The following is a 25893-nucleotide window of genomic DNA, read 5'->3' on the forward strand; positions in this document are numbered from 1 at the left end:
TCATGCTAGTCCTGGTTTTCTTAGGCATAGTTACTGTTGGAGTCCAATTCATAGTGGAGTCAGTGGAGTTAGCAGGCCAGGCAATGGAAGGGGGGATCCATCCAAGGTATGAGCCATATGTATAAGCTCATAGCTAGGAGTTCACTGGCAATTGCAATCTCTGCTAATATTGCTCTTGGGTATGTCTTCATATCATGAAGGTAGCATTGGTCCAGGAAGCCAAGGGACTTGTCAGTCATATAGAGCAATCATAGCCATTATGCTTGACCTCTGGCATTATAATTTTATTTATGTGGCTCTGCCTGGAAACTGTCAGAGGTAAGCAACAAGACTGTCACACCAGCAGATGTATAAAATGTGCCTAATGAGTTTCATTTCCAAAGACAAATAAGACTGCCTGCTCAGGTGGTATTTGAGTTAGACAGTAAAATGCATAGTAGTTTCATAGCACAGAGCAAGATTTCCATATAGAACAGTATGTATTTTTAATTAGCCAGCCCTTAATCAGCTTGTCTTTTCATCTCATTACAGATTCATTTTGCATGTTTTTTCTTCTGATGATTGAAAAATGACATGAAGCTATGACCCTGGCTTATTGAAGGAACAGTCCACCAGCCAGCCATGGTTTATTCATTTGGCCTCTTCCCTTGTTAATTCAAGGGCAGGTCTGTAGTAGATTTTGATACTGTAGTTGTGGATGGGGGCAGTGAATTTCTTCTTGGAGCATTATCCAATTCTCTGTGACTTTCTATGGACCTCTAGGTGGGCCTGGTTTTCCCACCTAATGATTTCAAGTAGTGCCACCCATCTTGAAGAGAATGACAGCAAACACTGCTGCAATGGAGCCAGAAGGAGCAAGCATCCAGCCACTGACATAGGGAAGGATAGTTAAGCTGTAAGAAGGCAGCTTCTTACTGAAGTCTCATATTTTAATGAGCAAAACTTGCAAGATTAAAAGGATAGAGTTTGCAGAAGCACTCATTAAGGCTTTGGCAGCATGAAGATAGAAATGTTAGGATTATGGCAAGAAGGGCTTTCTGTTCTTCTGTGTAATAGGGATTTAATTCCCTAGAGGCTGGTAGGGTTCCCTGCTTAGGAATTAAAGCAGAGGCAGAGAGATTTCTCTCTTCTATAACTGTCAGAAAACACCTGTGACAACAATGTACAAAAAGATGACATGACAAAATGTGACTTCCTGCATTTAATTAATGTTCAGAATGAGTGTAAGCATCATGTTGGCTTTGCCTGTTTATTAAATGTGTGGGGCTTAAAAAAGCTGACTTGTTTCTGAGGCCATTACTTGTGAATTAAAAAAGCCAGGAGCATTTCAATTAGGAGCCTATAAAATTTAAATGGTTTTATTTGTTGAAGTCACAGAACTATTTTTTGTGTAGCAGTATCAGTTCAGTTCTGTTCTGGTGCAAAAAGTTTGTGTAATGTCCTTTTCTGCTCATCCTAATTTCTGGCACCAGACCACACCAGCCTCTTGGCTCTCAGAATCCACCTGTCTTTCCACATGCTCATCAGAAGAGTCTGTTATGCTCTGACTACATCCTCTTGTAATTCAGACTCCTTTCCCAGATTCTACTTTTTTTTTCATTAACCCATTCAAATGTTAAAAACAAACAGCCTCTTATGTTTGATGCTTTTACTCCCCCTCTCTCACAAACCCCTGATCATCTTCCCCTCGTATTTTGTCCCTGCTGCAAGTCCCAAGTCCACTCTTCTTTTAGTTTCTGCTATTTTTTTCCTCATTTGCTGCCACTTAGTCTTGTCTCCCGTGTCTGCCACAGTTGCTTATCTCCCTTTTGGACTTTTTCCTGGGGGTGACTCTGCTCCAGTTTTCCCTGCAGGGGCAAATGTCCTCACTCCACAATGCCCATTGTTGCTTACATTTTGATAAGATCTGATGGCCAGATAAGGAATCATTATGTTGAATAAGATAAACTTACTAAAGGAAAGCCTGTCCCTATTCCAGGTCTCAGAAAACACTTTGGATCCATCTATGAGCTGTGACATTAAAAAAAAAAAAATCACATTTTCTCCCTCCTCCTCTGCAGTTCTGATGATTAATGGCAACAAACTATTTCTGCATTATCTCTGTTCGCACAACTGGAATTTATAGTTACATTTATAACTCAGCCCTTGCAAATAGTGAGGAGAAGTAATACACTATCTTTCGGTGTTTATGTACACATATTTAAACATTTCTACACTGTATATTTTGTAGATAGGCTACACAAACAATTTTACTAACTCTACAGAACTGGCTTTTGAATATAGAGTCTAATGTATTTAAAATGCTGCAGGACAGCACTGCTCTATTCCCTGCAGACAACTTTATCCTTTGTCTTGTCATTTTTATTGTACTAGTGGTGGTGAATAAAACCCTGCATCTGTTCCTTAGGAAGGACTTAATCCAAAGCCCGCTGAATGCAGTGGAAGAGACTCCATTGGGCTTCGGATCAAGCCCTTCAGCTCACAAACAAATGCCCTTTGTTAGAATATGCTATTCAAGTATTGTACAGAAAAGTTTCAGGGGTTCCCTATTTCTCAAATAGTACTTGTTCTTTGAATATACATACACACACACACACATGCATATATATACACACATATATATAAGCCTGTTATTTGGAGGAACAATATGCAACTGCACATAACCATTGAAATACCGTAATCTGTGATTAAATCACCCCAGCAGTTGATAAAACATTGAATATATTAGGCTGGGGTAAGAAATGCTCTATTTATATGGTTCTTCCTATGCACGCAGTAATTCAGAATCTAAATAGAGATGGACTCCCACCCCTGAGGATGCTCAGGCTCAAGCTGGATGAGGGCAGACCTCCCTCGGGAATGCCTTATGTTGGTGTTATTGATGAAGCAGACATGAAAGAGTCTGCTCAATTGTAAAGAGGGATAGCACTGAATGGGATTTTTTCTGCACTTGGGAAAAAAAAAAAAAAAACCACAATGAAAGGGTTTCTTCCCCCGCAGTAGGGAAAAGGAACGGGGGATATTGTGGAAGGGGACACAAAGGGACTAAGACAAGGCAGGGGAAATCAAAGCACAGACATTAGCTGGGCAGAGCTGTGAGAAGCTGTAAGTAGACTTGCAATGACTGCATTTTCCTGAGAAGGAGGGAGAGCCATGAGTCAGTTCTGCAGCAGCATCCACACCAGCTACAATAAAACACTTTCCTCCTCACAGCATTACAGATTCTGGATATTTCTGCTGATTTCTTGTGAAAGGGAGCAAGCAGTTCCCATGAACAGAGAGCACACGATGCCAGGGAAATTCAGCTGCTTCCACAGCAGCAGAACAGAGTCACTTTTCACGTGGGTGTGGATTACGCAGGCTTTTACTACTGGGTATTGCTCCTATGTCAGGGCTGCTTGCAGTCAAGCACTACGCTGTGGTAAGTGCTGGCAGGACTGCGCACACAGTTTGTAAGCTGATGATGACTAAAACATTTTGCGGAGCCAATACTAAAGCATTACTCACTTACAGAGTCGCATTGAAGTCAATGAGGTTACTCATGTAGCTGGATGCCGATAGAGATCTTGCCAAACTATTTCACCACATAATAAATATGAGTAAATGAGCCTGTTAGTCAACTGAATACCTTTAAAAAATAATTTTTATGTTCATATTACATTAGCACTTTGACTCCCATAGCTGAGGGCCTGTTATGCACTGTGAACATCCACTAGCAAGCAGTTCCTGGCCTAAAATTCATCCATCCATGCAGGCAAACAGAGATAGTGACCTGCCTAAGTCATGTTCCGAACCATCAGTAACATCAGGAGCAGAACAGGGATCTCCAATCAGCTCCCTGCTGGCAGCTCCCTGCCTCTGTGATGCTCAGCATTTCATCCCCATGCTGAATGCAAAGCATTTCCAATGTGACCTCCAAATTCCCCACAGCTCCTCTGCTAACAGACAGGTGATTTCTGCATTCATTAGTTTTATAAATGCACAGAGGATACACAGACTTTCCATTTTCATCTTGCACACATTACTGCAAGCCAGTGCGTTCCCTCCTCCAGCTGATCTGCATGTTATTCTGCAGTGAAAGAAATAACTGGAACCACAAGGAAAGGAAAAGGAATCTAATCTCAAAAATTCTGACAGGCAGCCTCAGATGGTGAAAAGGCTGCATACTGAGCACAACTCATTTTTCATACTCAGTGAGATTCAGTGTGGAGGCTATAGATCAAGCATCATGTCTCAGGACTGCATTTCATTTTATGTACACTATAAAAGTGGCCAACGCACCCAGCATCATTATCAGAGTACTTTCCATTCTCCCTTTATTCTGCACTCCTCTCAGCTTTTTTTGGGAGCTCACAGAGAACAAGGACAGTGTGCCAGGCTGTAAAACAGCAGCTCCAAAAGTAGAGGAAGAGGTATCCCCTTTGAATTATTTTCCATTTGAAGGTTTGTTGCATAACTGTAAAACATCTGCCTCACTGACACTGGACACTGATTGATAGATTGAAAAAGTCTCACAGCAAAGACTGAGCAACTTGTCGACCTCAGGAGTAGAGCACCCAGATATGGATTTTGTTTCCATCTTCTCACCTCATTTCCCTCTCACATCTTTCATTTCCTTCTCCTCAACTCCCCCATCCTGTGCCTTTTCCCCTTCCTACCTCTGGGTATGCTCAGTTGGCAATGGCATCATCCCTTTTCCTCCCCAAGAAAGAGTGCACATCTGTACAGGGTGCATTCCTTTTCAGAATATGGGGCATGAAAGGTCATAGAATTATCTTATAGAATGTCTCGGTTGGAAGGGACCTCAAAGACTGTGTTGTTCCAACCCCCTGCCATAGGCAGCGTTTCCAGTCACTAGATCAGGCACCAGATCAGGTTGCCCAGGGCTCCATCCAACCTGGCTTTGAACACCTCCAGGGATGGAGCAAGATAAGGAGAAGCCAAATGATATTTTGGCATATAAAAGAAGAAGCACCCTATTCTTGTAGCTCTTGGCTAATCATGGTTGCTCTTTACACTCTTTCTATTTCCAGAGCTGTCAGGGTTTTCAGGACAATATCAACCACTCATTTGTTACTTAGACAGACATGCTTTGACATCACAGTAAAAAATTACAGAAGGCTGCGCTCTTACACAGATTAATTTCTTCTTCCCCCTATCTGAAGCTTCCTATAATGTTGTAGAAGAGAGTTGCAGAGCACTAACAAGATACATATTTAAAACAAAACTTTAAGACATAATTTTCTTCTGCTGCTGTAACTGCTAGAAATGCAAATTAGAAGCAATAGGCAAAACTCATTATAATACACACAGTGAAACAGCATTCGATTTCCTCCATGGTATATTAATCATGTGCTACCTAATTAATACTATGTAAATTCATCCCTGACTTAAGAGGAAAAAAAAAAAAATTCAGGATATTTCAGTGTCATCAGTGATACTGCGTTATGTATAGGAACAAAACGTGCTGCAGTTTGGTCCAATTTCATAAGAGGACAGTGAGCAGGAGAGGAACAGAAAACAATTATTGGAATGGAAGGGCAGTGGGGTGGGAACCAAGGAAGAAGAGCTCTGAAGCTCCTCTCTTCTCAGTGTAACATCTCTAACTGCGACAAATATCGTGGGTTTTTCTCTACCTTAACAGTCTCTAAAACCTGAGGGCTTCAAAAAGCACAAGAACAAATAACTCTTAATGATATTCCTGAGGCTGAAGGTGACCTTTTCTCTTGGTTCTGAAATGCTCTGCAAACAGAAAGACATAAAACTTAGTTTTCCCCCATCCTTAACCAGCTGGTTCTGTTTCCAGCAGCTGAAGTTGCTAAAAACCCAACAAATAGAGCTATGCAACACCCAAAAAATATGCAAGTCCAACTCTCCCTTTTCCCTCTTTCTGCAAAAGTCCTACGCTACCATCTGGATGCACATCTAAACATGTGGATGCAGACTCCCATACCCCACAATGGCAGACTGCAGCTTTCTTCTGCTCCCTGCCCTCTCCCCGAAAATAGGCAGGCATGCATGGGGCTGCGCTAAAGTTTTAGCATCCAGAAGGGAACTGGGACTGAAGAAGTATGAAGAAAAGGAGGCTCTCAGGAGATCTTATCGCTCTCTATAACTCTGAAAAGAAGTTGTGGAGAGCTGGGAGTTGGCCTCTGCTCCCAGGTGACAGTGATAGGATGAGAGAAAATAGTGCCAGAGGAGGTTCAGGTTGGATAAAATGAAAAATTTCTTCTCCAAAAGAGTGGCCAAGCAGTGGAGCAGGCTGCCCAGGGGATGGTGGATTCACAGCCCCAGGTGGTATTAAGAAAACACGTAGATGAAGCACTGGGGGACATGGTTAGTTAGCATGGTGGGTAGGGGTTGACAATTGGACTAGATGATCTCAGTGGTTTTTTGAAATTTTAATGATACTATGATTCTAAATGGACAAGAGCTCAGTCCTTAGACAAGCAGTCAATTTACAGGCTCAGAGCCGGTCTCTCTCCCTCTTCCCACCAGTATGAGCAAGCATTAAGAAAAAACACTCACTAACAAAGAACATACTTGACCCAGAGATTTCACAGCAGAATATGAAAGAAAGCAGATGGCTGCAGGTATGTCAGAGGGCAAATAGTTCCCTGAGTCAAAGACCTTGAAGTAGGTTTGTCCGTGCCACACTTTCTGTGCAGATACACATGTATCTGCATATCTAAAGAGGGTCATGACAACATACAGTTAATTAGTAAGATAGCTTCCTATATATGTTAATAGCCCTGTCTTACAAGTCTGCAATTCTGCATATACAGGGAGATGTAACTATTCCTTTACACTGATTGCTTTTATTATAAGCCTCCTTCGCAGTCACAGCATTCAGGTAGCACACATGAGTGAGTGTGTATCTGTGTCCTTGAGATCTCCCCTAAGGATGCGGTGGCTGAACTATCATCAGCAGCATGTAATCTCCCATTTATAACATTGCCACCTGATTTCTAGCAACAGTGAAACTAAACTTTGAACACTAAACAGGCTCCAGAGAAACAGAGGTCTGCAAACCTTGTGCTTGCGCTGTGCAAACAGAGATGTTAATTGGGTTAGTACTAAAGGACACCTGGATTAATGCAATCTATCTGAGAAGATTCAACAGTGCTTCTGTAAAATTCTGCCTTAAACAAACCTCCCAAAGGCCTCTGAAAGGGTCAGCAAAAGTGTGGATAAGGGTGATCTAATTTCCATATCAGACTGGATTTCTGAAAGGCTCTTGACAAAAGCTTTTAAGAAGACCAAACAGTGATAGCAGCAAGAGGGAAAGCCCTGGTGTCACTCAGTAATTGGTGAGAAGATAAAATGCAAAGTGTGGGAACAAGCAATCTGCTCTGACAATGGAGGGAAGTGAGGGACAATGTGGGGCTCTGAAAGGGTCAGTGCTGGGATGTGTGCTCTCCAGGGTGCACACACCCCACCTGCAACAGGAGTGACACAGAGCCACAGAACCACAGAATGGTTGGGTCAGAGGGGACCTCAGAGACCACCCAGCCCTGAGCTCCTGCCATGGGAGCGCTGCTACCCAGCAGGTCAGGTTAGAACAGGGCCATCCAACCTGGCCTGGAGCCCTTCAGGGATGGAATACCCACAGCTTCTCTGGGCAGCTGTGTGAGGGCCTCACTGCCCTCTGAGTAAGGAATTTCTTCTTAACATCTCAGCTAAATCTCCCCTTTTTTAGTATAAAGCAGTTCTTCCTTATCCTAACACTATTAGACCATGTAAAAGTTGATCTCATCCCTGAAATGGCTAGTGCCAGCTCAGAGAAGGTAGCACAGAATGGCTTGGGTTGGAAGGAACCTCAAAGATCATCCATTTCCAAGTAATGAGAAGAAAGATAGTGAGAAATGCAAGGACAGTGTAAGTCTGGCTGTGCAATAAAGGCAATTCTGCATAGGTAAATGTGAAAAGGTACTGGGAGATAAATCATGAAGCACATATGTAAAATGTCAGGCTCTGAGCTAGCCATGGCAGGAGCAGAATCTCCAGGTTAAGACAGTTCCATGGCAACACCAGTTCTTTGCTGAAAAATTCCTTGTGAAACATTGATTGTCGAGAGAAAAACATTACTTTGCCGTGGTACAAATCAGTGGTTTGCTTGTTTCATAGAATCATAGAATGGCCTGAGTTGAAAAGAACCACAGTGAACATCTGGTTTCAACCCCCCTGCTATGTGCAGGGTCGCCAACCACCAGACCAGACTGCCCAGAGCCACATCCAGCCTGGCCCTGAATGCCTCCAGGGATGGGGCATCCACAACCTCTTCACAGAATCCCAAATTGGGACCCACATAGACCATTGAGTTCAACCCCCAGCTCCTCACAGAAACATCCAAACCCAAACCCTGTATCTGAGTGTGGAACCCAAATGCTTCCTGAGCTCCAGCAGCTCAGGGCTGTGCTCGCTGCCCTGGGAGCAGTGCCATGCTCTCCACCCTCTGAGGCACAACCTCAAAAAGGATTGTTTCTGTTAGGACAGAAAGATGTTCAAGAGGGCATCAGGGATGAGGAAGAAACAGACGAAAGCATCCTGAGTGCTGGGAGTGCTGGGAGATGAGATCTCCCTGCATCTACCAGATCTAGTAAAGGTGTATGATGAGATCTATCTGATCTAGTAAATGTGTGTGTTTGGTGGCCCTGCTAGGCAGGGGGGTTGAAACTACATGATCCTTGAGGTCCCTTCCAACCCAGGTCATTCTGTGATTCTGTGATGAGGACCAACTCCCAGCATCAAGAAGAGACAGGGATTCTGCCTGCCAAGGGTAGAAGGCCTATGGGCATCATTGCCAGGGCCTAATGCTAACCTGACAAGGGCATGAAGGCTCAAGGGGATCACTGGAGAAGCCAGTGGAATTTTGTTGTGCTCCTGAGCATGTTTAATAATAATAATAATAATAATAATAATAATAATAATAATAATAATAATAATAATAATAATAATAATAATAATAATATTTTAAAAATCTACAAATAAATAAATAAATAAATAAGGTGAGGGGAAACAGTTACTTTTTAAAAAAAAAAAAAAAAAAAAAAAGGAAAGAAAGAAACAAAACTGTGCAGGAATAAACCGAAACAAAATAAAACAATGAAACCAATGAGTAGCAAACCACCCACACTGCTGGCCTCAGGAAACCCCCTGTGCTCCCTGCACGCACACCCCCCACTGCCCGGTGCCCCCCCCGGCCTCTCGCTGCCCGTAACAGGAGAGCGCTGCCAGCAGCCCCGTAACCCGAGCGCGGCGGGGGGGGCGCGGTGCCGCGGGACGGGCCGGGACGAGGCGGGCTGGGGCGGGCCGGGGCGGGCGGCTGCGCTGCCCCCCTCTTCCTGGCGTCGGCGAAGGGGCGGGTAGGGAGGGAGGGGAGGAGGAGGAGGAGGAGGAGGAGAAGGAGGAGGAAGGGGACCCGACGTGCCGGGGCTGGCGGCGCGTGCTGCGCGCTGGAGGAGCGGGAGCGCTCGGGAGAGGTAGCGGGGAGTCCGCGCGTCTGTCGGTGCGTGCGTCCGTGTGTCCGCGCGGAGGGGATGGGGGAGAGCGAGTTGGAAATGCCGCGTTTGGGGGGGAGCGGGAGGCAGAATGAGGGAGCGGATCGTGTCCGGGAGGTTATGAGGAGTGGGGGGTGGGAATGCGGAGAGGGGAAGGGGAAAGCAGGGAGGGAGGATGGCTGCGCGAGGAGGGAAAGAGAGGATGGAGATGCGGGAGGGGAGGAAAGGAGAGGAGGAGGCTGCCGCGAAGGGGGACCTCTGCGGGGTGCGCAGACGGCCTCACGCCCGCGGGACCCCACGCGTGTGGCAGGAGGGGCTGGAGCCCCAGGGGGTGGCTCTGTGCGGGCGGTGTGCGAGCGCAGCCCCCCGAACCCGCAGATCAGGGGAGCGGAGGGGCCGGGGGGTCGGGGGGGGTGGGAGCCGGGCGGGTGGCCTGGGGGGTTCGTCAGGATCCGGAGCAACCCGTGACGTAATTATTTTTTAATCAGCATGTTTTTTTCATGGCCATCTCAATTTTTTCCCGGACTCCCCTTTTTGCATTGAAAATCTCCCTGATCTTTGTTCCCATTCTTGCTAATTTTAGATTCCTGCTGTAAGAGCGGACCATGAGTTTTAAATACGTTATTTTTTTATTTTTATTTTTTTTAATTTCAGTCCCCTGCTTGGGACCACTCATTGGAAACTTCTCAAACATTGTGGTTTCCTCCTAAAAAGTTACTGAGATGATTGCGGAGGTGGGCAGGCCAGCAGCTGCTGTGGATATAGAAACGCTTCAGTTCCCGATGCCACTCATCATTAGCCATAACGAGCAGGCATCACCCTGAACTTCGTTTTTGTCTTATGCTGAGCTGCACATCAGCCCCAGAAGATGTCCATTAGGGAGATGAGGGACATCCCGATGTTAGGAAGAGGCAGAGCAGATCCCCAGTTGTGATTTTAGTGCTGGAATAAACACGTTTTATTTTGCATAGTGATTAGCCCTTCGACATTGTAATGATATCCTCCGATTCTCGCATTGTCTCATAGCTCTGGTATGTCCATTTGTATTCATGCTGTGTAAGTGTTTTGCAGAGGTTTTGCCTATCTGACAGGGATTTATTTCACTTTCACAATTCCATCTTGTGGTCTCACCAGTTCCAGGAACCTGAGGAAGGTATAGGTACACGTATCAGTACCTTTGGATAGGACACAACTTCTTTTTCCTTAGGAGTGCAAGTTATTTCAGGTGTTCTTAGATCACGGATTTCTGTCTCTGCACGCAGCAGAAGATGAATTATAGCTGAAACTAAAGCATTCATTTAAGTGTATTCACTGATTGGTCAGGATTGGCCAGTTTGAATTCATTTTGTCTTCATTCAATGTCCGAATGTTTGCTGCCCTTTGGCAGCTTCTGCCAGGATAATTTGTCACAAATTTTAAATGCTGCATACAGACACTGCTAAGCTGTTTTTCATATTTGTTTCCAAGCACCTATCCAAAGAGCACAGGTCCCAGGTGAGCACTTAAACAAATTAAACCACATTTATAGGTCTCTCTTAATTGCACTGTTAAGAAGTAGCTTTTGTGGCAACTGATGAGTATTTTCTTTTCCTGTGGATGTGCAGCTCCATTACCAGGGAATGTGTCCATAACTTCTAAGTCATTTCAAAATACTCAGAGCTGGCACTGACGTCAGCTGGAGTCAGGGCTGGTAGCTTACAGGCAAAGCATGAGCAATGGGATGTGCACCCTACCCTGGTCACGGGATGAGTGGATTCGTGCCTGGTTTGTCCAGACTGCAAAACTGACTTTTGCTACTGGAAACACCTGCTGATTTAGCAAGTGCTATTGATACTGCATTTATAGCAAGACATAAAGAGCTGCGTAGTGAAACATCTAGAACCATCCCTATTATTGCCTTTCACAGCCTGATTTTTCTCTTGTCAACATGTGGCGGTGTTGCTGGACCTCAGATGGGCAGTTCAGTTGTGGTGGTGGGATAAACAGTTTTGTCCAAGCTGCCAAGACTGTCCCTTTTTATTTTTCATTTAAAAAGCATTGGTAGTTGTCTCTCCCAAGAGCCCATGTTGGAGGGGTTCATCTTGGCTTCCATGTTTGGCTGCCCTAAGGCCCATAGTAAGTTGTGTTGCTTTCATAGGGCTTTCCATTTCCAGTTTCTGGGCTGTAACAACACTCTCATGGACAGTGTTTGCCCTCTCTTATGACAGGAACAAACTCTACCACCCCTTACCTCACCTATAACTAGGCTGGAGGCAGCAACTGTGACACCGGGTCAGAGAGGTGACCCAGACCCAGGTCCCAGCAAAGACCACATATCATTAAAGAAATGTGCAGGGATCTCCTGAACTGTGGTGTTTGTTAAACCACCTCCAAGGGAAAGATGCTTGTTTTCTATGCAACACTTGTTGGCAAGGTTCTTGTTGACGAAATTTTCATTTGAAAAGCAGGTACATGGTTTTTATTTCCATTCTTCAGGTATCAGTCCAGCTTCTGAGAAACCAAACCCCACTGGTTTCCCTGTTTATAATGATTGAGTTGTGTTAGTGGGTTATTAATGGTTGCTAGTGGAGGGATCTCCTCTCTTTGAGCAGCAGAGGCCTCTCACTGGCTGCAGTTTGCAGTCAGTTCTTTTTATTTATTTTAATGACCAAAGGCAATGAAGATACCCTAGCAGAATTTCTAGATTCAGAAGTCACTGAGGAGAAGACATTTCCACTGCTCACGCTCAGTAGAGCAAGTCTGTTAAATTGATATGGGTAGCATTGGCATTCAAATTCTGTAAGCAAAAAAGGTAGCTTGCTGATTTATGATGATACTCACACTTACTGGAGTGTTGCATTGGGCCTGGAGAGGGTTGTTCCTTAATTGACTGCTGACCTAGACCGGTAGAGTACAGCTCTATAAAATTAAGTTTAATTATGAAATATAACATCAGCAGTGAATGAATGCCAGCAAATGCAGTTAGTTCTGTAATTTATGTAATTCTCTTTGAGCCGTATGCCAAAAAGGCAGTATTTTACTTCTGCATGTCCAAAATTTTAAATTATATCTGCTTAAACAATGTTAAGACTTTGGGTACATTGCTCTGATAAATTAGCATTCCACATCAGTCTATTTCATCCTTGCAAAGCATAAAAACTCATTATCTGTGGCAAGACAAATACAGTTGTGCAAAATCCATACTCTGTGAACTCTCTCCTGTCTGAACTCTGCTGCTGCTGTACAATATATTTCACAGGACAGATTGATACTTGAGGAAATGCAGAATGATTTGGTGATCAGGTCTGTGCCAAGAATGCAGATCTTGCAGTCTGCTTTTGTCCTATGGTAGGTTAATCAGAGCTGATTTTCATCTCAGCAATCTAAAATCGAGGTGTCCAGTTTGAGTTGGCAACATAAACTTCCTCTGGTAGTCCATGAGGAAAGTGCTTTCATATAGTTAGTCATCTAATGTATCTCATGTTTTAGATTAGCCTAATGATAACTTACTGTAATAGCCATTAATTTGACTTCAGGAATCCAGGTGTTGACTCAGGCGGCATCTCAGGGCCCTTCCAGTACTGTTTTGGTGATCAGGTGAGAATTGTGGCAAATCAGTACTGAATCGACTGTCATCACTTTGCTTATCTCCCATATAATTGTATTCACAGTGCAGGCGTGCTGCGGTATTACGGCAGAATGAATATCTTATTAAAACTCTGATTTAGCCATACAAAGCAGGGTCTTATTCTTGGTGATGAACAATCTTCAGTAACCCATTCTAAGTGCATGTCCCGCCATCTTTAACTTTTATTTTTAAATGCCTTGTCTTCAGATTATAATTGGTGAGAGTTCTGTTACACTTTACTCGATGACAGCAAGACAGTGAAATTTACGGGACAGGGTAACTCTGTACATAAGGAGCAATTCTTCAGAACTGTGATCGAAATACTTTGGAATAATAAGAATAAACTGCTATTTTGCTAGATTTGTTCCTTTCATGCAGCATGCTGCAGAGATGAGAAATTTCCCTGGGTATTTTTTAGCTGAGAAAATTATTTCTTCAGTCCCTTTTTAATAACAGAAAAAGGAAACAAAACACAAGATAACACCCAGCAATAATGCTTTTAAGACAGAACGAATTCCCTTCCCTCTTTTCAAAGCATGTACATATCTTCAGAAGGGTCTGAAATGTAACTTCAGAAGAGCTGCATTAGCACTTGGGAAAACTTTGTTATGTGCTACTGGATGATGAAAGCGTGTTCTGTTCATTTTAGAATTTACTTTCTAGCTTTGACTAACTGACTGAAGAGATGAAGGGTGTTCCAAGGGACAAAGATGCTTTAAGAGATCTGGGTTTTCATTCCATAATCTGTTGATTCCACTCATTTCTTCCATGGCTCTGGGCATCATCATTTCCCTCTTCTCCCACCTTCTCCGTGCTAATAAGGAAAAAGGGCAAAAAACTTTCTGTGTGTCAGCGGCTAAATTCACACAGCAGTGTTTGCTCTTCTTGCATGTTTTTGCATTGCTTCATATTACATCTCTGTGTAACGGTTGCATGGAGCAGGAAAACTTTTCTAATAGTGTAGTGGGCGTAGTGCTACCAGTAAAAAGTGGCTTTCTAGCAAAAAAAAGTTTAGCACTTTAGCTGCTAACATATGAGAAGAACTACCTTTTGCCTGGATAATTTCAAAACACCTTCAAATTAGCAATATGGCAGTGTTGTACTGATTTAAATATATAAAACAGAATACAGAGATGCCTTGATCACCGTAAAGAAGCAAATGCAACAATTTTCTGAGACTGAGTTTGAGTGCAGATGGTCACATAGACATGCCCCTTCATTCCTAGCAGTTCTTCTCAGGGATTGGTATTTGACATCACAGCTGTTATTTTTTATCCTGTGAATCTAGGAATTCAGACAGTCATCCTGTGCCTTGTAATTTGGGACAGTGGTGCCAGCATTAAGTTCAAACTGAGCTTTCTAGCAGCCACTTTTTCCCCCATAGCACAGGCAAAAACAAGGCTCTTATCTGTGTATATATGTTTGGATTGCCCTACTTCTGTGTTTCATTGAATCTGGGGCAAGTTTAGTAGTGCCAGTTTAGGATAATTCCCTAACAGGATTTCTAGTACACAACATAGAGCCAACTTTCAAATTTCTTCACTTTTACAAATTTCACTTCTTTAATAACTCATCTTGGGCAGGCCTGGGGAAGACATTACACTAGAAACAGGGACCAGCTGAAGTGCACACCAGTGTTAGCTTTTGAGCACCAGCCCCCATGGTCAAACTACTTAAATCTGTGTAAGTCTGTTAATAAAGGTTAGAGTTTTTCCACTTAAATCACCAGAGATTATTTTTGTTGAAGAAGGTGGGATGGAGCCAAAAGTTTTTGTACACATCTTTTCCTGCTTTGGTCTATTGGAATGTGTGACAGTGCTCCCATAGCTTTGTAAAAAGACAAAGTGAAGCCAGTCTCAAATCTTTAAACATTACACTGTCATCTTTCTTTGTAAATAGGTCACACTATTTCCAATTTTAGAGTTCCCCATTAGCTGTTACCCTGCCCCAAGAGTGATCCTAAGAAAAGATATTGGCCGCAATGCTCTTGAGAACCTGCATGTTGGCATGGGAACTGCTATCAATAAATCCAGAGCCACTTAACCTGATTTCAAAACATTTGAAGTATGCACAAGGTGAAGAGGCGTGTGACACCGTTTGAAGTTCCAGGTGTTTCTGTCTATTCAAGAGGTGTGTTACTGGCACAGCTGTTTTACTGTCAGGAGGAAATAGAGCAGTTCAGGTCTTCAGGTCCCAGTGAACATGTGAGTCTCCCATCTGAGTCTCAAGTCCCTCAGAATCCTTAGGGTGAGCAGCAGCTCTGAGGAAGCAGAGTAGTAACCAAACATTGGGGAGTTCCTGGTGTTTAAGTCATTCTTTTAGCTTTGAACGAGAATCCAGCATGTGCAGGTGGGGTGCCAGTTTCTGAAAATGAGGCCTTTTAACTGTTTTTGGAAGGCACTCTCAACTGCCTTATCTTGTTGCCTGTTTGACATTCTAGGCTGATATATGTGTAAGGCCCAGGCTTATATTTATCATGCTGCATAAAGTGTGTCTGTCAAGTTGGTTAATAAGAACAAAGGTGGTGTGGTACTAGGGATCAGAAGTTATATTACCAAAGAGTTCTAGGGAATACTTCTCACTTTAAATTAAAAATATCTTCCAATTACTTGACATTTCTGACTAGGATGTATGTTTAAGCCCTTAAATTTCTTGAAATCCTTTTTCTATCTCATTAATTCAGACATATCAATGGGGAGCCCAGATAACTGAAATTTTTAGGAAGGCCAGATTTGTGGGGAAAAAAAATGGCATTTGGTGTTGTCACTACATGACTTGCTGAGTAGGACTGTGTTAAACCATCTCCTTCCATCTCCTGGAAACCTGTTTTTTTTCTGTGAGAAGGGACAATAAGGCTGTTCTTCTGCAGTAGGCTATCAGTAGCTTTCTGGAGGGAAATCAATCCAATACTCTCTGTTCTCAACAGCATGAACTGTCAAAAAGGAAGCTTTCCAGGATCATCTGAGAGGATGCTGCCAGCTCATCTAAGCTGCCTAGCATGTAGATCTCTCGGGCTGAGGGCTATGTGCATGGTATTGTTTTAAGAATGCCTCGTTCTGTGTCTGTGGGATTGTTTCTTCAGAATGGAGAGCCAAGCTGGGATCCTGCAGGCGCAGATGAGTGTGATTTTGTTCTAATGTTTGGTACTGGAGTGCAGTCTGGAGGGGAAAAAAAGAAAAAAAGGCTTGTTACACAAGCAGTTCCATTACTAGGAAAAGTAGTGTTAAATGGAAGAAGAATGAGAGGAGATCACTTGTATGAGCATTCATTAAGTTGAAAACCAGATGGTGTTCAGAGCTTTGGTCAGGGTGCCTTAACCGAAGCGTTCATCTGCAGAGTTGGAGTATCTGAAATTGTTAAAGGGGAAAGCACTTCTATTGACAAAACACATGCCCTTTTTTCTTCATGTTAGCTTTATGAATCATGGGCAGCTTCTGCACAAGTGTGGTCTCTGAAGGGCAGCAGGGTTGGACTCAGATTGGATCCTCATCTCAGTTTCATAGGAGAAACAGACTCTTCATTGCCTTACCTGATACACATATATTACAAATTTTTACACTTCTACAGAAAAAGTGTGAAACATCAGACCAGAGTCCCCACTCGCGCTTCCTCTGAGTGGACTGGTGTCCTCCATGCGTGGGTGAAGCTGTTGATCCAGGCTGGGGAAGTGAGCAGCAAACATATCAGTGTCAAAATGATGAGTTACCACTCCACCAGATCTACAGAGATCTCTCAGTTTAATGGGAGCATGACAGTGGGACTACTGTAATTTATGGCTTGAGACTGACTTTGTAGCTAAAAGGCCTGCACATACATGTGTGTTTTGCCTAACATCACATCAGCATCAGCTATCTGTCAAGGTGCAGCTGCTTTGGGTAATTTATCACGCTGTTTAAAGCTTCTTTCTAGCTGGTACAGCTAATGAATTCTTTAATTTCTTTGGGAGGCAGAAGGGAGGAGGAGGAGAAACAAAGAGGCGGCTCTTGTTGTGGCATAAACAAGTTTGAAATAGGGTATATTATTTTTTTTATTTAAAAGGAAAAAAAAAAAAAAAGGCAACCCACTTACACAGTAAGAAGACTTAATTTTACTAGGCCTGGTGCCACCACTTTGCAGTCATGTGCCAGTTCCATTCCCAAGGGAAGTGGTGGTGGGCTGCAGTACTGCGGGAGGCTCACTGCTGACAGTTGTGCTGAGAAAAAGTCGGACCTTAGACATGGAGAACTTCGTATCAGGCACCAGTCTGGCGGTGTCTGAAGGGTCTCATCATGTGGGGAGGGGCTCTATCAGGTGAATGTGTCAGGTTACAAGGTGGATGACTGGACATGGGACTGCAAAGTAGCAGTAGAGATTGCCAGGTCTGAAAATTGGGCTTGGTGGTTTGGGATGAAATAGTTTACTTGTCTGTGAATCTGGGGACTGATGTGGTGCTTCCCTGGACTTTGTCAGCAATGGATATGGCCATGTATCAAGGAACAAAAAAAGGCAATTTCTCTGCATTGCCTCTAACACTTCATTTAGCCTGTTTATTTTATTCTATGGGTTTCATATTTTGCTATTAATGGTGAAGATTTTTCCACAGTAAAAGAATAAATGCAGCTCTAGAGAAACTAAGAGCAAATTCTGCTTGTGTTCAGTTTGCAAAAAGCCCTAAAAAAGAATGAGTAAAATCTGTTAAACTAAAGAGAGCCTTCACAACAATTTTTGGCTTGCTATCTGCAATTATTTTTATTTATTTTTTTTCTGAATCTTTAAAGTTTCAGATCATTTCCTGGTCTGAAGAGAAAAAACTAGTAAAAACATTTAGATTTCAAGAGTATTGTAAAGATCAGAAGAGTCTGAAAGAATGACCCCTTTGGAGCCTTTGTTGTTTTTGTTGTTCAGATAGACATAATGTTCTATGAAAAGCCCTCATAAAAGCCACCCCTCCCCACAAAAGCCAAATATTTCAAACCCGAGACCCAAGCTTTCAGTAATGCCAGTAAGGATGGTTTGGCAAGAGAAGATGCTGTGATTTTTCTCTCTGCTGACAAACACAGATGAACAGATAAATATGCTATTAATCTCTCCCAATGTTTCCACTCCATGACAGTGATGCCAGAATTTGGGGGGTTTTTTTGTGTGTTTAATGATGTGGATTTGCTGTGATGGGAAGGTTTATAAGAGGAGGTGAAGGGATGGAAGTAACAGCATCTACCAGAGCACCCAGCTCTTATCTGTGGACTGGAGCGATCACTTTGGACAGGACAATTGTGTTGGTGCGTGTCCTTGCACAGCTGGAGGCAAAGCGCACTAGCAGCTCTTGCGGCAGCATATTTCCATTCTCAGCCACCTGGCAATGTCTTCCATTTCCCTCCTGCTGGTGAATATCCCCCATTTTTTGTTCAGTGGGGCAGTGTCCCATCCCACCGCCTTTAAGCTGTTTTTAGTCTTGCAGAATCTCAGTCCTTTTTGTCTGGTTTTGTGAGTTTCCCTATGACACATTCAAAGGGTGTCAGAGGCCTAAACGAGAGTAAAGTGTCCATATCCTGAGTTCATCCCAGCTCTGGTCACTGTATGATTTACGTGAAGCTGAGAGAAAAGTTGACCGTCTTTTTTCAGGGAAGTGTTCTGATTGTTTTCACTTAATGATAGAGGTTTCTTGTTCACATATGCCATGTGTAGAAGAGGAGAAACACAGTATGTGAGAAGAGTAATTGAGGAACCCATGAGAAGGTTGTTCTGTCTTTCCATCCATCACAACTTGAAGCTGTAATCTGTTAAAATCTGAAAGATTTTATAACAGTGAAAACCAGATATGTTCTTAATAGCACAATCTGTTTTAAAAATGAAAGGGAAACTGGCTTTTACTACTACTACTGAGAAGGTGTTTTTTTTCATGTTGGTTGCTCCAAATTCTGCTTCCAGCTGCAGCTGAATGTCAGTAACAGCCCTGACTGCTGGAGAACTAATACAGATATAGTGATGTGGCAGAGAAAAACATTTTGATCCATGTCAACGTGTCAATGCTGTGTTCTGATTCACTGCAGAATTATTCCAGCTTCATCTTAGAACAGCTTAACTGAATTGCATTTTTTATCCTAAGCTATTACTGTATCTACAAAAGAGTGGAATGCAGACACCAGGCATGTCCTTTTGCTGTGTTGATACATCTTGTATCTGGATTTTCAATATCAGGTATTTATAAATAAGGTAATACACATAACAGGCATTCAGAACATGAAGCCATAGGGAGACATTAAAAGCCTGATCTTAACTTGTGGTCTCTTCCACAGCACTGCTTCCAAGTGGAAGTGTTAAAACAGGATCAGTCTTGCGTTTCCAGGGAGGGAAGCATAAGGAGATGCTCTCAGGTCTTGGCATCTGTAGTGGTTAATGCAAACGATACATGTAAAGAGCCAAAAAGCACAATTTGTCCATGCCTTTTTGTTTCTTTCTCGAGTGTTACTTTCTCTCAGACAGCTGTGAGTTACTGCATTGCTGTTGAATATCTCAAAGAAAGCTCAGCTCCAGGCTGCTCTTACAGCAATTTGCTTTTTCATCTTCTGCGGAAGTTACCAAAACAAGCAGCATCAGAAAGTCATCAGCATCTGCCTTAGCTGGAAACCTTTCACCACAGAAGATCTCTAAAAGGGAATTAGTAAGAGCAAGGATTTCATTTTTGTTGTTAAATTCTTCCTCTTTCACGCTGCACTATTGTTTCTGCAAGCCTCATCGTTTATTCACAGCATCCTTTAACAACCCAAATTTAAAAGATAATTAGGAGTGCCTGTTAGTCCAGTCTTGTAGTGGGAATTCTGCCAGCATGCTTTTATTTTCTTCCTCCATGCAGTGTTAAATTTGCCATCTGACAGAATGAAATAAGCACTTGTTGCTCACTGCTTTTGTTAATGTTATTTGGTGAGGGTGCATATGCCTTTTCTCCATTTCAAGGCTAAATGGTCCCGTGGTTATAAATTCATTGAGCATTGTGTAGGTTTATTGATGTTGGGCACTGGCATGGTTCTTGCCTGTCGTTTTGTATGTATGTAGCTTTTTTTCCTTCTTAAAGTCAACCTGCTGGGATCAAACTCATTACATAGGAGGAAAAAATGTGGAATTTTTTTTCCTGCAAACAATTGATGACAAATTCATTGTATTACAGCTCGTTGAAAGGAACTCTTTTTTTTGGAAGGTGAGAATAAAGGAATTTCCTCCTCCACCCTTGTGTTCTGTTGTTGAGATGTAAACTGATATTGCTGAGGAGGAAAAAAGTAACAAGGCTTTGGTTGTTGTCAGGATATTATTGTGTGATTTTATTGAAAACTTTTAAAGACACAGCTGTCACTCTAAAGGTTTGAGTGATTCCATTCAATTCACTGACTTCTTTTTTTTTAAAGCATAGTTGAATTGGTTGCTTTAATAAAAGACATACTCTGACAAACACTCAAGGATTCCACCATCTAATCTTATTGTACGGTGAAAATGATTTTTTTTAATGATGCTGTGTATGAAGCACTTTGATAACTGTTCCAACAGATAACTGATTTTGCTCTGTGAAAATACTGACACTGCTCAGCACACAATCAAGTTTTTTCTCAGGAGAATGGCCATGATTTGATTGTGTCAATCAGTAGCAATTACATATACAGCATTCTGGCTTTTCATTAGAGGCATCCTAATCAAGTGGAGCATCACTGGCTTCTGATGTAAATTATTCATTCCTAGTCCTATCTAGCTCCTGTTGGGGAAATGGGAAAATTATCCTTATGGGTGTTGGGGGTAGGGTATATTCAGTTTCTATATTTATCGGGGAAGATGCCTTAATTCAAGTTTGACTCTAGCCTTTTTTAGTTTGTTTTGAAGTTATTTTCACTGGAGCACACAGTCAGCAGTGGGAGCTGAATCTTGTGATGCCCCATGCATTTATTTTACTTTATCAGACTATGAGTAGGCCCACCATCCCACCTTTTCCTGTTTTCATTGGTCCCCTCAGGATTTCCCACAGACACGAGCTGCTGCAGGAATGCAGATCCCAAGCTCTTGCTCTGACAGTTTTCTCAAATCCAGAATTTTCTTTAATTCATTTCCCTGATGGTCTAGCTTCCTGTTATTAACTCTTGTGAAACATCAGCAGTGGATTAATGCTGCTCTGATTAGTTCATTGCACCATCCCTAATTAAGATTGGAAATGAGATTTAAGTAGTTTTATAAACCACTTATAAGTGATAGTTTCTGTCCCAAAATGTCGTCAAAAGAGTGAGTAAAGAAAGTGGATGGGGCTTGTTGTTCAGTGAACAGTGTCTACTACCCTTAGACTCAGTGGGCTGCAAAGTCCCACCTTGCCTTTTTGGGTGCCAGTTCTAGTATAATTCAAACTGATTTTTTTTTTTTTTCAGTGGTCACGGTTGACAAGCTGAGGTTTCTACAGGTCTCGATTTGATGATAGATTACAGGTCAGCTCATCTACAATGGATGAAGAAAAAAAAGGCATTAAGATGTGGGGCATGTTTTTAATTGCGGCTTCTGAGGTTAGCTGTCACTATTGTAGACATACTTCTGGAAGTCAGGTATGGAGTCATAACTGTACCTGCCTGTACAGTCAGAGGAGTTAAGGGGAGATTTCAAAGGCCACCACCAGCCTTTTTCCTTTGCATCAGCACTGGGTCAGTTGTACTGCTGGTGACGGTACAACCCAGCTTTCTGCATTGCTTAAAATGGGTATTCCTTAGCTGCAGATGGAACAGGCATTAATAGTTTCAGTCATGCAGTGTTCAGTGGGGGTTCTGGGCTCAAGCTGCTCCACCCTGGAATTGTCATATGCTGGAGTCTAGGAAGTAGTTGGAGGAAATGGTGAGGCAGAGGCAGAGCAAGAGGAAGCTCTCACGGTCTGAGGCTGGGATGATGTCAGGAAGAATAATTGTTTTGTATTCTTAATTACTGGTTTGAATCATATAGCCCCAGTTGACATGGGTGGGGAAGCAATGAGAATGGCCTGTGTGCCACAGCTGCACTGAGCAATGAGGCAAGAGAGTCACTTGCGCGCTCACTGACTTTTGGCTTGCCATGCAGGATGCAAGGATGGTAGCATAGGCTGGTCCAAAGCACCTGTGATTTCTTACTCTGGGCTGCGGCTCAGTTGCAGTGTGTGGTGATAACCAAAGCAAAATGAGAGTTCATGGCTTTATGCTGCTTCAGAATGGCAGGGGAAGTTTTCAGATCTGCAGTAGCCTGTCCAGAGGCATATGGGATCATGGTAACTTAAGAAGACCTGGTACTTAGTTCTTAAGGCTTTCCTAAAGCACGCCTGTTGTCTACCATTTGCTTTCATCTCTTGAAGCGGAGATTAAAGGAGTATGGTGGATTAAGTTCAAGGCACTGGTTTTAGTATGGGCACTGTGAAACATCGCCTGTCTCCTACACAACTATGAGCATGTACAAGTAAAAACAAAAGTTAGATGTGACATATTCTCAAAATTAATGTATTTTAGTTATTTTATTCAGATAAACCGGTATGTAGATTAAAATAGACTAAGTACAGAAGCATGAGGATTTCAAGGCTTAATCAGAGATTTAGCCAGGGCATTTTCAAAGGGTTCTGTAGGAGGAGAGTACAGGCTTACTTAGTTTCAAAATAAGTTTCCCCTTAATTTCCTAGTTAGAGGCTAACACTCCCAAAACGAGAACATCTCATTTCTTTCCATACATGAATGGCTTCTAACTCTTTCTCCAACATTTGATTTCTGCGTCAACTTACCACCTCCTCAAAACTGACCACATCAAGCAGATCTGTGAAGGAGTTTCCATGTTGCTGTGTCTCTTTCCACGCAGCTGTTTTTTTTTTTGTGTCTGCTGTTTCAAGCGGACATTTTTCTTAATTGAAAAGGTGAGGGTAGGTGTGTGATTGAAAGCATCTCTGTGTACATTTCACACACCACCAGTACTCTTGGTCTTCAACACCAATAATTGGAAAGATGTGTGCATGCTGAATGTTTCATTAGAACATTTATAGCTTTCTTGACTTAGTGCCCAGTTCAGTGTATCTTTCAAGCCTGTTCTTACTAAGTAAAGAGTTGCCTATCAGACTGTTTCTATGCCATGTCATGTTTGTGAAAGGCTTCCAGCACTCTTGCCAGGCAGCAAAGGCTATGCAGAAACACTAAAGCCTGCAGAAAGTTTTCCACTGATTTGAGATAGACTTGGATTTACGTAGGTCACTTTGAAGGCAGAACTTCCTATTTATTTCCGTAGAAACTTCTACAGACACAAAGAACTTCATAGCACGGTTTGATAGAGCAGATTCTCCAGTACAAGACATTATTTTGCAACGTGGTCTCCTCCATTAGCAATGCATTTTTAACAGCAATGAACAAGAGCCTGCATGCCATGCTTGCAGTAATCTGCACCAATGGAGGTGACCCACTGTTTTGCAGCTTCTCTGTTGGGGTCATTGCTAAGAAGATTTTGCCCATACAGTCCATCTTTCACTGGCCAAATCCAGGCTACACAGTGGGTTTTGTAGGTCAGTCCAGCCAGGATGATACTGTTGTCTATGGGCTTCAAACTCATAGGGCACCTGGTGTTACCATGCTGAGAAGTGAAGGTTGTCGTCTTCTTTGGCCTAACAGTGTCAGGTCTTGTGATGTAGCAGAGTTGATGGTTTGTCTGGATTCCAGGAAATCTGGAAGGATCACCCCTTTTCTGTCCAAAAAGACTCATCAGTTTACATACTGAGGGCTGCATCTTGAACTAATTCTTCAGTGGGGAATTCATGTGTTTTAACCATCTTGTAGTGGTGACACTGTGTCTCATCACTGGCAATGATGTGATCCAGGAAACTCACCTTTAGCTTCATATTACAGTAGGTCCTGACAAAGTGGAATATGGAGTTCTTTCTGTTCCTGTGTGAACATTTGTGGGAGCCAACCTGGTGCAAACTTTGCAATATTCCAACATTGCCACTATTGCTTCCAAAACATTGAAGTCAATATTCATCTCCGTACACAGTTCCTGTGTCATAATCTGCTGATTTGTAAAGGTGAAGTGATCAAGATGCTCTCTGTTTTGTGGTATGACAGCTGTGCATGGCTGTCTGGAATGCGGTTTGCCTTTCATGTTGCCATGGCTGCTGCTGAAATGCACCACCCACCGCTTCATTGTGCTCATTTGCACTGGTTGGTCTCCATAAATGTTCAGCATGTGTCAGTGAAAGTCAGTGGGTGCCATTTTTTCCCTTGTGGAGGAATTCAGTGACACACCCTTGCTTCATCTGCACTTCCGTGTCCAGTGCCATTCTGTCAGACTGCCCCTCTGCTGCTGTCTGTCACACAGGAACAACACGCAATAGGATATTAGTAGGAATGTTCAACCTGCCTGCCATCCCACCCACATCCACCTCTGATGTCATGGGCCCACATCATCAGATAGGAGCCATTACTTTCCAAGTAGCCCTCGTAATTGGCATTTCCCTACAGATGGCATGACTGATTTAAGATAAGGAGCTGAAATTAGGGGGAGAGAGAAAAAGAGAGGCAGCTTGGTCTAAAATCTGATTAAGGCCACTCCACTGCTGCTTTTGAGCAATCTGTCAGTGTTCTAGGTCAGAAGATATGATTGATGAGGCTTATGAGAAGAATCTTAAGCTAGGCGATCATGTTGTGTCATATGACCCTCAGTATTTTTTAGTCAATTAAAACAGCTTACTGGGAAATTTTTGAAATTTCCCTAGTGATGCTTAACTAGGACAGTATTGAAAACGCGAGGAAAAAAAACCTTCAGTGTTGGCATCTGTCAACAGAAGCTAAATGGAAAATATGTGGGGCAGCAATGCACCAAAGTGATTGAAAATCCCAGGCTGCAGCAGGGAATGACACAAGTTTGAATCAGTAAGGGCTCATTTTGTAATTTAAGCAGTAATCGTGCTTAGGGAAATGGTGCTACGATGGAGAGGATTCTATGCAAATACGGTTTCATTTACCTTGAAACTTAAGGTTCCTTTTTAGCAGTTTCAAATCCAATTAGGTTTAATCCTCAATGGTTTGGAAATTTCACTGCTGTCATGCATACATTTTCCAGCTTGGAACCTAACTAGTCCTTGATATATCCATTACTCACCAGTTCTTCACATTTTTTCCGTATGGAAATTCTCCTTGAAATCAGATCTGAGTTTGTGTTCACTTGAATTTCAAATTATTCTCCCTGATCTACTTGGTAAGGAGTATCTTGGTCAGAATCCATTTGTAATAAAACCTTGACTTTGGTCACCGTAAAGTTGGAGTCATTGCGATCAGTGGATTGTCTTCTGCTGCTCATTTTACACACGAGTTTTTTATCATATACACTCTGGAGTTTTGCATGGTGGCCTTTTTGGTGTCAGTAGAATTTAAGACCGTAACTGTTGCGATAAAGCTAACCTGCTCCTTGCTCAGCCAACTAATTAGCATGGCTGTGGCAAGTTGCCTGAGGTCTTAAGGTCTGAATTAACTCACCTGTTACACACTGCTCTAAAACTGGAACATCACTGAAATGTCAGTGTTGTGGATGTGAACAAAGCAGAGTACCTAGAGAAAAACACTTGCAGAACAGACATACCTTCTTGCTCAAGTCAACATTTTGAAGGAGAGCTGTAGGTTTTTAACAGTCAGCTGTTCTCAAAATGTGTTTTACAGTTGGATCTTCACAAAAAAGTGGCTGAGGTTGTTCTTCATTATGCTTCTGTGCACTTTACAAACTTACCTTTCAGGTCCAACACGGGCCAAGTTTTAACCCTTAGGACTGAAGAGGACTGAAGCTCACAGTCTCCCCCAA

The 25893-nt window shown here is 42.7% G+C and overlaps 1 protein-coding gene across 8 annotated transcripts in view; it reads left to right on the top strand.

The window, feature by feature from the left end:
• Positions 1-25893, top strand: part of PALM2AKAP2 (PALM2 and AKAP2 fusion) — a 234630-nt gene that overhangs the window by 141748 nt on the left and 66989 nt on the right. Inside the window, exon 1 of one of the 8 annotated variants that reach the window (XM_015849813.2) lies at positions 9379-9482. The exons of 6 other annotated variants lie outside the window; for them this stretch is intronic. The gene's annotated coding sequence lies outside the window, so the exon portion shown is untranslated. Of the gene's footprint in view, positions 1-9378; positions 9509-25893 lie in introns of those variants that run through there. One more of the 8 variants, XM_015849812.2, reaches the window with a different exon arrangement.

Source organism: Coturnix japonica, chromosome Z (genome assembly GCF_001577835.2).
Source record: "Coturnix japonica isolate 7356 chromosome Z, Coturnix japonica 2.1, whole genome shotgun sequence".
Classification (NCBI taxonomy): Eukaryota; Metazoa; Chordata; class Aves; order Galliformes; family Phasianidae; genus Coturnix; species Coturnix japonica.